Raw genomic sequence first — 10,565 nt, 5'->3', positions numbered from 1 at the left:
TTCCTTAACTGCTTCGCTGCTTCCCTCAGGTCACGGCTGATGATACCACTGCGGTAGTCTCCACGGTCGGTGAGGGCCTCGGCAAGCAGAAGGGGTTGAAGGGCGTCAGTCGTCCGCAGGTTCCCAAGGTCTTCTTGCTTCTGGATACCATCGAGGAGATATTCAATTTCCAAGCGTTATCCATCGGCCTCGGCTGCGTGATGAAGTGGCAGTTGAGGCCCATCCGCAGGATCTTGTCTTCGTCGGAGTGTGGGACGTGGCTTGTAAGGTTGATGTACTTGTCTCGCCCTTGTGGGAGGCGTATCTTACCTCCGTTGAGGGCGACGAGTTTCTTGGTTATGGTCCTGTTCTTTTTCTCAGCATCTTTTTCCTCCAGGCGGTGAAGGCAGTCGGTGATGTGTTCGAGTTGCCCTCGCCCTTGGTTGGGGGTTGTCTATTGCGCCATTTTCTTCGTCTGAGGCACGAGGGGGGGCTGCAACAGGGTCGCTACGACGGCGGAGGTCATCCCACTCGGAGTATAAGCTGTCCTTTTCCTCGACGAGTTGCGGCCACCGGATTATTGAGACAGTCAACGCCGCCTCTAACGCCCTGCATTTGCCACCCATAACGGGTGACCATGACTTAGGCTACATCTGTGGGAATGTTAAGACCCATAAGCAAGGGAACCCCCTTCGCCCCCATAATCAGCCTGATCCCTGCCCCTACGTACCTGTTGGCCAAGAAACTCAATACCATCTTAACCCCGTACGTCCCAGATAGGCACAGCTTGAAGTCGTCGGCCGAGTTCTTGGAAGCCCTACGCGCGCGCCCCGGAGGATGCATCGCTTCGATGGATGTAGAGTCCCTCTTTACCAACGTCCCCGTAGACGAGACCATACAAATGATCTTGGACAGAGTTTACAGGGACCCCGGCACTCATCCATTCCTTAAACATCCCAGAGCATGCCCTTCGAGCCCTGCTGGAAATCTGTACTAAGAAGGCCCCTTTTGCTGATCACCGCAGCTATATGCACACCCAGATCGCACGGCGTGGCGATGGGATCTCCCCTTGGGTCCTTTTCGCCAATTTCTATATGGGTACCGTCGAAGAGAGGGTCTTCCAGAACTCCAACAAAACCGAGGATGTACGTGCGCTAATTGATGACACCTTCGTCTGCGCCGACTCCCAGGATGAGATAGAGCAGCTGCGACGTGCATTCACGACCACACGCTGCCTCACGTTCACGATCGAACATTGCGAAGACCGCCGCCTCCCCTTCCTTGACGTTCTTGTCGAACAGCGAGATTCCGAATTCAGCACAAAGGTGTACACGAAGCCGACGAACCTGGGTGATGTGCATGAACGGTGAGAGCGAGTGCCCTGAGAGGTATAAGCGCTCCACCATCAGCGCCTTCGTCAGGAGGGCCTCTCACACTGCTCCTCCTGGAATGAAAAACACAGTGAGTTGGAGCGCGCCCGCCCAGGTCCTCATCGACAACGGACACACCAATCGTGCTGTTGATGAATCTATAAGAAAAATATGGAAGCCTGGTACCACCAGGAACCCCGCCCCGATGTTGCAGAGGCCATCAAGCTGTTCTATAAGGGACACTTCCACCGGAGGTCAAGGAGGACGAACAAGCCCTCAAAAAGATCATCGACGAAAACGTCAGCCCCGCCGACCCAGACAAAAATATAAGTTAATTATCTATTATAAAAACGAAGAAGACGAGCAGCCTGGTGATGAGAAACAACCCTTCGGTGCCCCTGCAGGATCCCTTGAAGAAGACGAGTGTGGTCTACCGTTACACATGCCCCACCCGTCCGAGGATGCTCCGGCAAATACGTCGGTATGACCTCCATGCGTTTCTCCAAGCGAATCTCCTGCCACGCTCAAGAAGGAGCAATCTTCAACCACGCTAAGACTGCTCATAAAACAAACAGATAAAGAGAATGATATTATTCCTAATATCGAAATATAGACCAGACAAACGGTATCCCCGACGTCTGCGCCTCTTAGAAGCCCTCCATATAGGCAAGGAGAAACCAAAAAAAAAAAATCTTAACATCACCCAAGAAAACGTTTCTACTTCCCACCGCCGCCCGCCCGGAGAGCAGCGAACGACCCCCCCGACAATACCAGATGATTCAGGAGCCCCACGGGATGACAGGATTCCTGCTACGGACGGAATTCCTGTCGTTCATCCCCAGGCACACTACTGTTGCGCTCGCACGAGAGATATCCCGAGACCTTCGAGGCGAGATCCACGACTTCGTCCAAGACCGGCCCGACCAATGAGAATGCAACTCTAGGTCCGAGCCGCTATAAATACCGCCCCACAGACTTCCTTGCTAGTCATGAGTTACGTAATTTCGTGCACAGGCGCGTTACGTAACTCTCGTCATTTTCAACCTTTAATTTTGACAAGTATGGCCTCTAAGAGACCCCCTTTCGCCCGGTAATCCCAGGGAGGACCGCCTTGGAGGACGAGCAAGGCTTCGCCACAGTAAGGAAGAAGAAGAAGAAGAAACAGAAGAAGATTGTACCACTGATTTCGACAGATAACAACCAGCTCCCTACGACATCGGCACCGAATACGCGAGTTTTGCAGAATTTCCGGCACTTCCCAAGTTCAAAGCTGTTGTTATCGAGGGCCAGACTTCATATGCTGCAGTCAGGGCCCTCGAGAAAAAATATCCTGATGCAAACCTCACAGCTAGACCAAACTTAAGGGGGGGAGTTTATAATTACTCCAAGGACCAGAAAGCTGTGGAACTACTCAAGAAGGACAACCTATGCCTGCTACTTGATCCTGCTTCAAAAATCAACAAGGGGATGATTTGCAAAGTCCCCAAATACATCACGATCGATAGAGTTTCTCGAGGTTCCCAACATCATGGAAGCCAAGAGATGTACTGCCAAAGATGGAGGAGACTCTCAAGATCGAAGCTACTTTCAAGGGCCAAATTCCGGCCAGGGGGGTCAGCCTTGGAATTCTAGGCACATATGAGACCGAAGCCTTCGTACCAGAGCCTCTGAGATGCTTCAAGTGTCAGAGGTTTTGGACATCACAAAACGAGTGTAAAGCAGAACACATCTGTGGAGTGTGTTAGTGCAAAACATGAAACAGAAGTGTGCTTGAAAAAGTACAAGGAAAAACGGGCCACACAGTTGCCGATGCCCTAACTGCAGACTGCAGCCAGCAACATCATGCTTGGTTTAAGGGATGCCCAGTCAGACTGCAGAGGATTTGGAAGGCGAAGCGGGCATCCCTCCTCCACCTGCAAGACCTCGGCAACCATCACCGACCAGGAAACCTCCCAGCAACACCAGGTTCGATCCTAGAACTAACCTACCTCCTGTACCACAAACCACCCAACCTTCCTCCCAACCTCCTCAATCCCGCACTACATCCCCACCCCCTCATCCTCTCCGTATCGCCAAACTCCCGCCCCTCTACCTCCTCCCCCTACTCCCCCAACCCTCAGGTTTACCCCCCTAACCTCTGCATCGCCGAAGACGTCGATTCCTGCTCGTGCCGAAGCAGGAACCAGACAGAAGACGCAGTTGAAGAAGAAATGCAGATCGAGACACCGACTGTAGCTCCTGGTTTGTATAAAGAAGCAGGAACACAAACAGAGGAGTTTGTAGCTAAGGATAACAGCGAAACTCAGACCTGCAAACACGATATAGAACTGCAAACGTCGGAAACGAATACTTCCTCGTAGGAGAATATCAAATCAGAAAGTTCCTGCTGACCTACGAGGAGTTTGAGGCATTTTTAAATAGAGCCATCTTTAACAACGACAGTGGCAGTGGTCATCAGCTGTCTCTGAGCTCGTCCACGCTCTGTTGGACCTAGAGATCAGTCTCCCAGATGACCTCCTGTTAGAAGATTTTAGATACAGATCTCAAACATAAAGATCGCCGCTACATGAAAAGTGCTGTTTATAGCATTAACTGCTTTTTCTTTTACTAAACAATCCTCCTTTCCCCTCCGTTTTTTCGGCCGCCTCACGTCTAACGACCGCGAATATTTCAACTGTCACTCTAACTACCGCTTAGCTGTCGCTTATTTTTGTTATCCTGTTTCTAAAACTGATAATATTTCGTTTTTCCTTCGTCGTTCCCTATTGCTAAACGATCGGCGATATCTGCTTTTTTCATTATCGTAAAGTGAAATATGGTACTTGAACTCCATAGAGTTGCGCTTTTTTTTCCGTTTTTTCTACGACTATAAATTTTTCGATTTCATTACTGGCTATCTCTGACTCGCCAGGACTCGCTACCTATCGATCTTTATCTTCTGCTAATGGGTACCTTAGGGTTTAAAGGGGTTTGTAACCTTGCCTATTCACTTTTCCTTTCACCTTTGAATCCATACCATTCCACCTGCACATTCCATAGAAATCATAAATAAAAAGATCGCCTCATATCCTTAAATCACCAATGCACCTAAAAATAATTCAAATGACCTACGGGCTGCTACATTAGCTAAAGCCCGTGCTGGCATAAAGCCAGCTTAATACTCCAACAACAACAACAATTCCTTGCTATAGTCCTCTTCAAACGACTCGTCCGAGGTGACCTGCGAGAAGGTCGAAACGTTACGTAATACCAGATATACCAGCTATACCAGCACCAATACCCAGCCCCTAAACCGAAGACGAACCCGGCACCGAACTGAACTACGCCTACGGAATAATACCAGCACTGACGACGACCCCTGCTTGACCTGGACCTGATATCCTGTTCCAATAAAAGATTACCTTCAGCATTTATGATTTTTGAAAATTCCCAATATGAATATTGGTCAGTTACTCAGAAACATCGCTGAGCCTGAGAAGCGAATTGTAAGGAAAATAGAAAAAACAATATATAAAATCAACTCGCTTAATTCTGCCATTCTTTTTAACAGTATTTGCCTAAAAGAGGGTCTTCTACCAAAATAATAATAATAATAATAATGAATAATAATAATAATAATAATAATAATAATAATATAATAATAATAATATATGCAGAGACTCAAGGCGATACTCAAGTCAAAACTCAACGCTGGAAATATGATAAAAGCCATAAACACATGGGCAGTGCCAGTAATCAGATACAGCGCAGGAATAGTGGAATGGACGAAGCAGAACTCCGCAGCATAGATCAGAAAACCAGAAAACATATGACAGTACACAAAGCACTACACACAAGAGCAAATACGGACAGACTATACATAACACGAAGGAAGGAGGGAGCGGACTACTAAGTATAGAGGACTGCGTCAACATCGAGAACAGAGCACTGGGGCAATATCTGAAAAACCAGTGAAGACGAGTGGCTAAAGAGTGCATGGGGAGAAGGACCAATAAAAGTAGACGAAGACCCAGAAATATATAGAGAGAGGAGAGAAAGACAGACACAGAGGACTGGCACAACAAACCAATGCACGGACAATACATGAGACAGACTAAAGAACTAGCCAGCGATGACACATGGCAATGGCTACAGAGGGGAGAGCTAAAGAAGGAAATGAATGGAAGGAATGATAACAGCGGCAGGCAACGATCAGGCCCTAAGAACCAGATATGTTCAAAAGAACGATAGACGGAAATAACATCTCTCCCATATGTAGGAAGTGCAATACGAAAAATGAACCATAAACCACATAGCAAGCGAATGCCCGGCACTTGCACAGAACCAGTACAAAAAGAGGCATGATTCAGTGGCAAAGCCCTCCACTGGAACCTGTGCAAGAAACATCAGTTACCTTGCAGTAATAAGTGGTACGAGCACCAACCTGAGGGAGTGATAGAAAACGATCACGCAAAGATTCCTCTGGGACTATGATCTCAGAACGGATAGGGTGATACGTGCAAATAGACCAGACGTGACGTTGATTGACAAAGTCAAGAAGAAAGTATCACATGATGATCGCAATACCATGGGACACCAGAGTTGAAGAGAAAGAGGGGAGGGAAAAAAATGGATAAGTATCAAGATCTGAAAATAGAAATTAGAAGGATATGGGATATGCTAGTGGAAATCGTACCCATAATCATAGGAGCACTAGGCACGATCCCAAGATTCCTGAAAAGGAATCTAGAAAAACTAGACGCTGAAGTAGCTCCAGGACTCATGCAGAAGAGTGTGATCCTAGAAACGGCGCACATAGTAAGAAAAGTGATGGACTCCTGAGGAGGCAGGATGCAACCCGGAACCCCACACTATAAATACCACCCAGTCGAATTGGAGGACTGTGACAGAGCAAAATAAAAAAAAAATAAAAAAATAAAAATAATAATGATAATAATAATAAAGAAAGAAAGAAAGTTTACTCATATATACTTATTCTGTGTAACGAAGGTAGTCTACCTTCGTTAGTCTACCTTGATAAACTCCAGGTTTAAAGTAGCCGTCATCTAGCCCTTGGCAAGCAACTCTCACCTTTGCCTTTATATGAAGCTAAATTGGTTTTTCCCCTTTTGGGTGATACTTACCGTTCCTAGGGTCGGAACGTACCTTCTAGAATAGAACTTCTCTGATATGACCAAAACATTTGATGAATTAATACACTCGTATAATGACCCAGTAATTAAGGATAAAGAAATAAATGATTATGGTGAATTCTGAAAATATTTGAAGAATTGTATATTCAATCCAACACGAGTTGGCCATTTTCGACCAAAGTGCGGCAGACCAAGTTGATATGATTATTTATAAGAGGATTGGCTCAGGGTAGCCTCAAACAAACCGAAGAGGGTATTTTATTTTGCATTAGAGCTGCTTACTGATGATAGATGGATAGATAGATAGATAAATAGATAGATAGTAAGATAGATAGATGATAGATAGATAGATAGATAGATAGACACGTAAAGAGTGGAAGGTAATTGGAAAGTCAACATATTTCGATGGTGTATCAGACAGAATATCAATGCTCGTGTTTAATAAAAACGAGAAATTGCTAACAAGCACAAAAAAAAAACAAAAAAAAACTCAGTATTATAGCAATCTAGGCTCTGAGATTTTACTATAACCGAGAAAACAAATCCAAAGTTACTATAGCAACCTAAGTTCTAGGATTTTACCATAAACGTGAAGCTTAAGTCTAAGCAATTTGTCAATTCGATGCCTGTTTTTACCGTAGACGTAGATAAGGAGACGTATAACTTAGGTTCTTGTGATTATCTGAAGCACTTCCCGTTATGGAAATGACTAAAGTTTCGGATAATGGATTACTTAAGTAATGGCGCAAGTTTTCACGCGGTTACTGATAAGATTGTGGTCTGATTATGTTATTCTGAGTGACGCAGTTTGATGAGGAATAAATATGAAATTATGATAAGGAAAAGACGTTGCACTTGAGTGCACATGCTTGAACCGATGCTGAAGGATGCAGCACTGATTTGAATTTGAACTTCATCTTAAAAAAATGTTGTTGTGGCTTACTGAAGTTCAGCCTTTTGAAAGTAAATGGTTTCAACGAGACATCCCATAAGGTGGTAGTGCTGCCGGTGCACCTCACGTAATACACTGTAGGCATGACTTAAAGGTGTTGGCAGCATCCTTTCGGCCATTAGCTCCACCCGCTTCCTTTACTCAATCTTGCTGTTTAACCTCTCTAACTAATACCTGAGCTCCACCTTTTTAGTTTTCTGTAAAAGAAAACTACTGAGATGGTTATTTGTCAGTCCGTCTGCACTTTGTTCTGTTCACCCTCATATCTTTAAAACTACTGAGGCTAGAGGGCTGCATATTGGTATGTTGATCATACACCCTCCAATCATCAAACGCACCAAATTGCAGCCCTCTAGCCAAGGTGCCAACAACACAGGACACCACCGGGCCGTGGCTGAAAGTTTCATGAGACAGCGGCTGAGAGTTTCATGGGCCGTGACTGGGAGTTTCATACAACATTATACGTTTTACAGAAAACTTTTTACTTGTTCATCCTTGTGATTCATTTCTTTTATTTTATGGGTCACTGACTCATTATCTTAAGCGTCGAATGGCCGAAAGTGCTCCGGTGTCTAGCTGGACAGCCTGAATTTTATAAACCAGTCAATCAAACTTTCTGATAAATTGGTATAAAATAATTACGATAATATAGGGTAATGAAAGAGGTACTACGTGCAAGAACTCTGGCTAAAAGCATTGGCCAGTGTCACCGTAAAGAAGATGAGGCACGGAAGTCGAAATATTTCGCTAACTCAATTTTGCCGCCAATGAAACCGCTTTCAGATAATGTGATTTAGACGTCATTAGGGTCTTTGAATGACGTAATCGCCCGCACAAGTTTAGTACGAAATAAGCGAGAGAGAGAGAGAGAGAGAGAGAGAGAGAGAGAGAGAGAGAGAAATGGCTTCATTGCGAGATAATTAGACAGCAAATGAACGAGGTGAATTTGCCTTCGTTCGAACGGAAGTTTCTCATTAAAGGAGGGAGCGTGTTTGCCTTCCTCATTCTCCTCTCCCTTCCTCTCTTCTTCCTTCTTCCTCCTCACTCTTCCTCTCCTTCCTTCCCTCTTCCCCATCTCCTCTCTCCGCATCTCTCCTCTTTCTCCTTCCTTCTCGATTTAGGCAAGAATCGAGGAGGTAAGTTGCCGGATAGGAAAACAATTCAATTCAAAAGGAGGAAAGACAAAGACGCAGAGCGCTGCGGAAGGGTTGCTGCTGAGTACCCTCGGCACAAAAGCGGCAACCCTGAAATTGTGTTCATGAATCTTATTAGCGAAAGAAAACAGTCCGGAGCGGGGATGGGCCAAAGGCGAGAGAACATCACTGAGGAATATAGTACCCAAATAGACACGGAGTATAAATTTATACTGAAATAGACTGATCTCGGGAAATTGAAAGGAGGTACTCGCTCGGGTCTGCAAAAAAAAAAAAAAGAAAAAAAAATTGCAAGTAAAAAAAAATTTAATAAAAGCAATTTGGTATTGAACCTATTTTCTAAATCTGCGTAAAAAAATGACGCAGCCTTGTAGACAAAAGGAAGACAATGAAAGATGGCAAAACCAATATCTGTAATCGCCCGACGCCGAGCTCAATTTAAGCTTGCCGCTCACCCAGTGGAGACCTACCTGCAAATTGGAAGTGAAAGGTAGGAGTTTGGGGGCGGGGCGGGGGTGTGGGGGGGGGGTGGGGGGGGGGAGAGAAAGGTAAGGTATAAGAAAAGAAGGGAGGAGGTGGTTGGAATGTGGGAAACTAAGGGAAGCTGCATCTACTCCACTCTACAAGCCATAGTCCTCGGAAGCACATCACTCTAATATGATTGACTTTGATGGAAGTCGATATATGTAAATTCTCGAAGTATGAATGAGGTTATTAATGGAACACTGCCTTGACGTTAATGGAACGTTGAGGATTATTAGTTGTTTTGCAGATGAATAAAGAGGAATGAGGTGGAAAGTAATCAGATGATTACGAAACATGATTTGAGAGGAAGGCTATAAATTCCTCCAGGTGAACATTGTTTGCATACGTGTTCTTCCCATGTATATGATATTTCAGATCTCAGTTGCTTTTGCTGTAGATATCAAGACAAAGATGTAACGCGTTGATTTCACACAAGCAAGTACGACTTGAACTATAGACAAAAATAACCATTTAGTATTATTTACGTAAATAACCAATTTTTAAAAGATATGCATCTTTGGACGGAAGCATTCATGACTTGTTGCACACGAGGCACAGTATTTACTGGAATCATAATGGAGCATAAAATCAGCTCTAGGAACAAACCAATAACTCTTCTTGTAATTAATTTTTTTAATGTTTGTCGCTTTTGTACTTTTCATAATATTTATTTTTTTACATACTTGCACATGCACAAAATTGCAAATAGATAATGCATACGTATGACGCATGAACTTTATATATATATATATATATATATTATATATATATATATATATATATATATATATATATATATATATATATATATATATGTGTGTGTGTGTGTGTGTGTGTGTGTGTGTGTGTGGGTGTGTGTGTGTGTGTGTGTGTGTGTTTGTGTGGTTTGGGGTTCTATATAAATCAGTCACAATTAAGTAAAAATTTTTTGGAATGGCAAAAATTACAGAAAGTGTTTGTAATAACAAAAAGAATGAATGGGTTTTACTGACAAAGGAGCGACGTGAATATATCTTCATTCGACGCGAAATGTCTCATGAAAAGGGAAGTTTAATTCTTATCTCTCTCTCTACTTCCTTTCTACCACCTGTTTTTCCTCCTCCTCCTCCTCCTCCTCCTCTCCATAACCACCTACCCTACATCTCCTATTCCCTTCCTAATCTCTGCATGACCTTGAGATAAAGGAAGTTCTTTAGCAGGATGTCTGACCTAAGCAGCTGAGACAAGAGAAACAAGGCACCTTTGAAGTGGCATATAATTAATAGATTCTGATGAAAGGAGCCGCCACTTCTTAAAGGATACCACTCGTAACTAGTAAGCTCTAAAGTCGCCTCTTTCACTGGGTCATTCGTAATTACTAGTATCTAAATGAAAACCGTCACGTTCATAAGAAAATTCATGACTGGTAGGTTTACAGCGAAAGCCGCTGCGTTTTCAAGAGAATTTACACCTG

This window comes from Macrobrachium nipponense, chromosome 13, assembly GCF_015104395.2.
Source record: "Macrobrachium nipponense isolate FS-2020 chromosome 13, ASM1510439v2, whole genome shotgun sequence".
NCBI classification, from domain to species: domain Eukaryota; kingdom Metazoa; phylum Arthropoda; class Malacostraca; order Decapoda; family Palaemonidae; genus Macrobrachium; species Macrobrachium nipponense.
Note: the sequence above shows the minus strand (reverse complement) of the source record.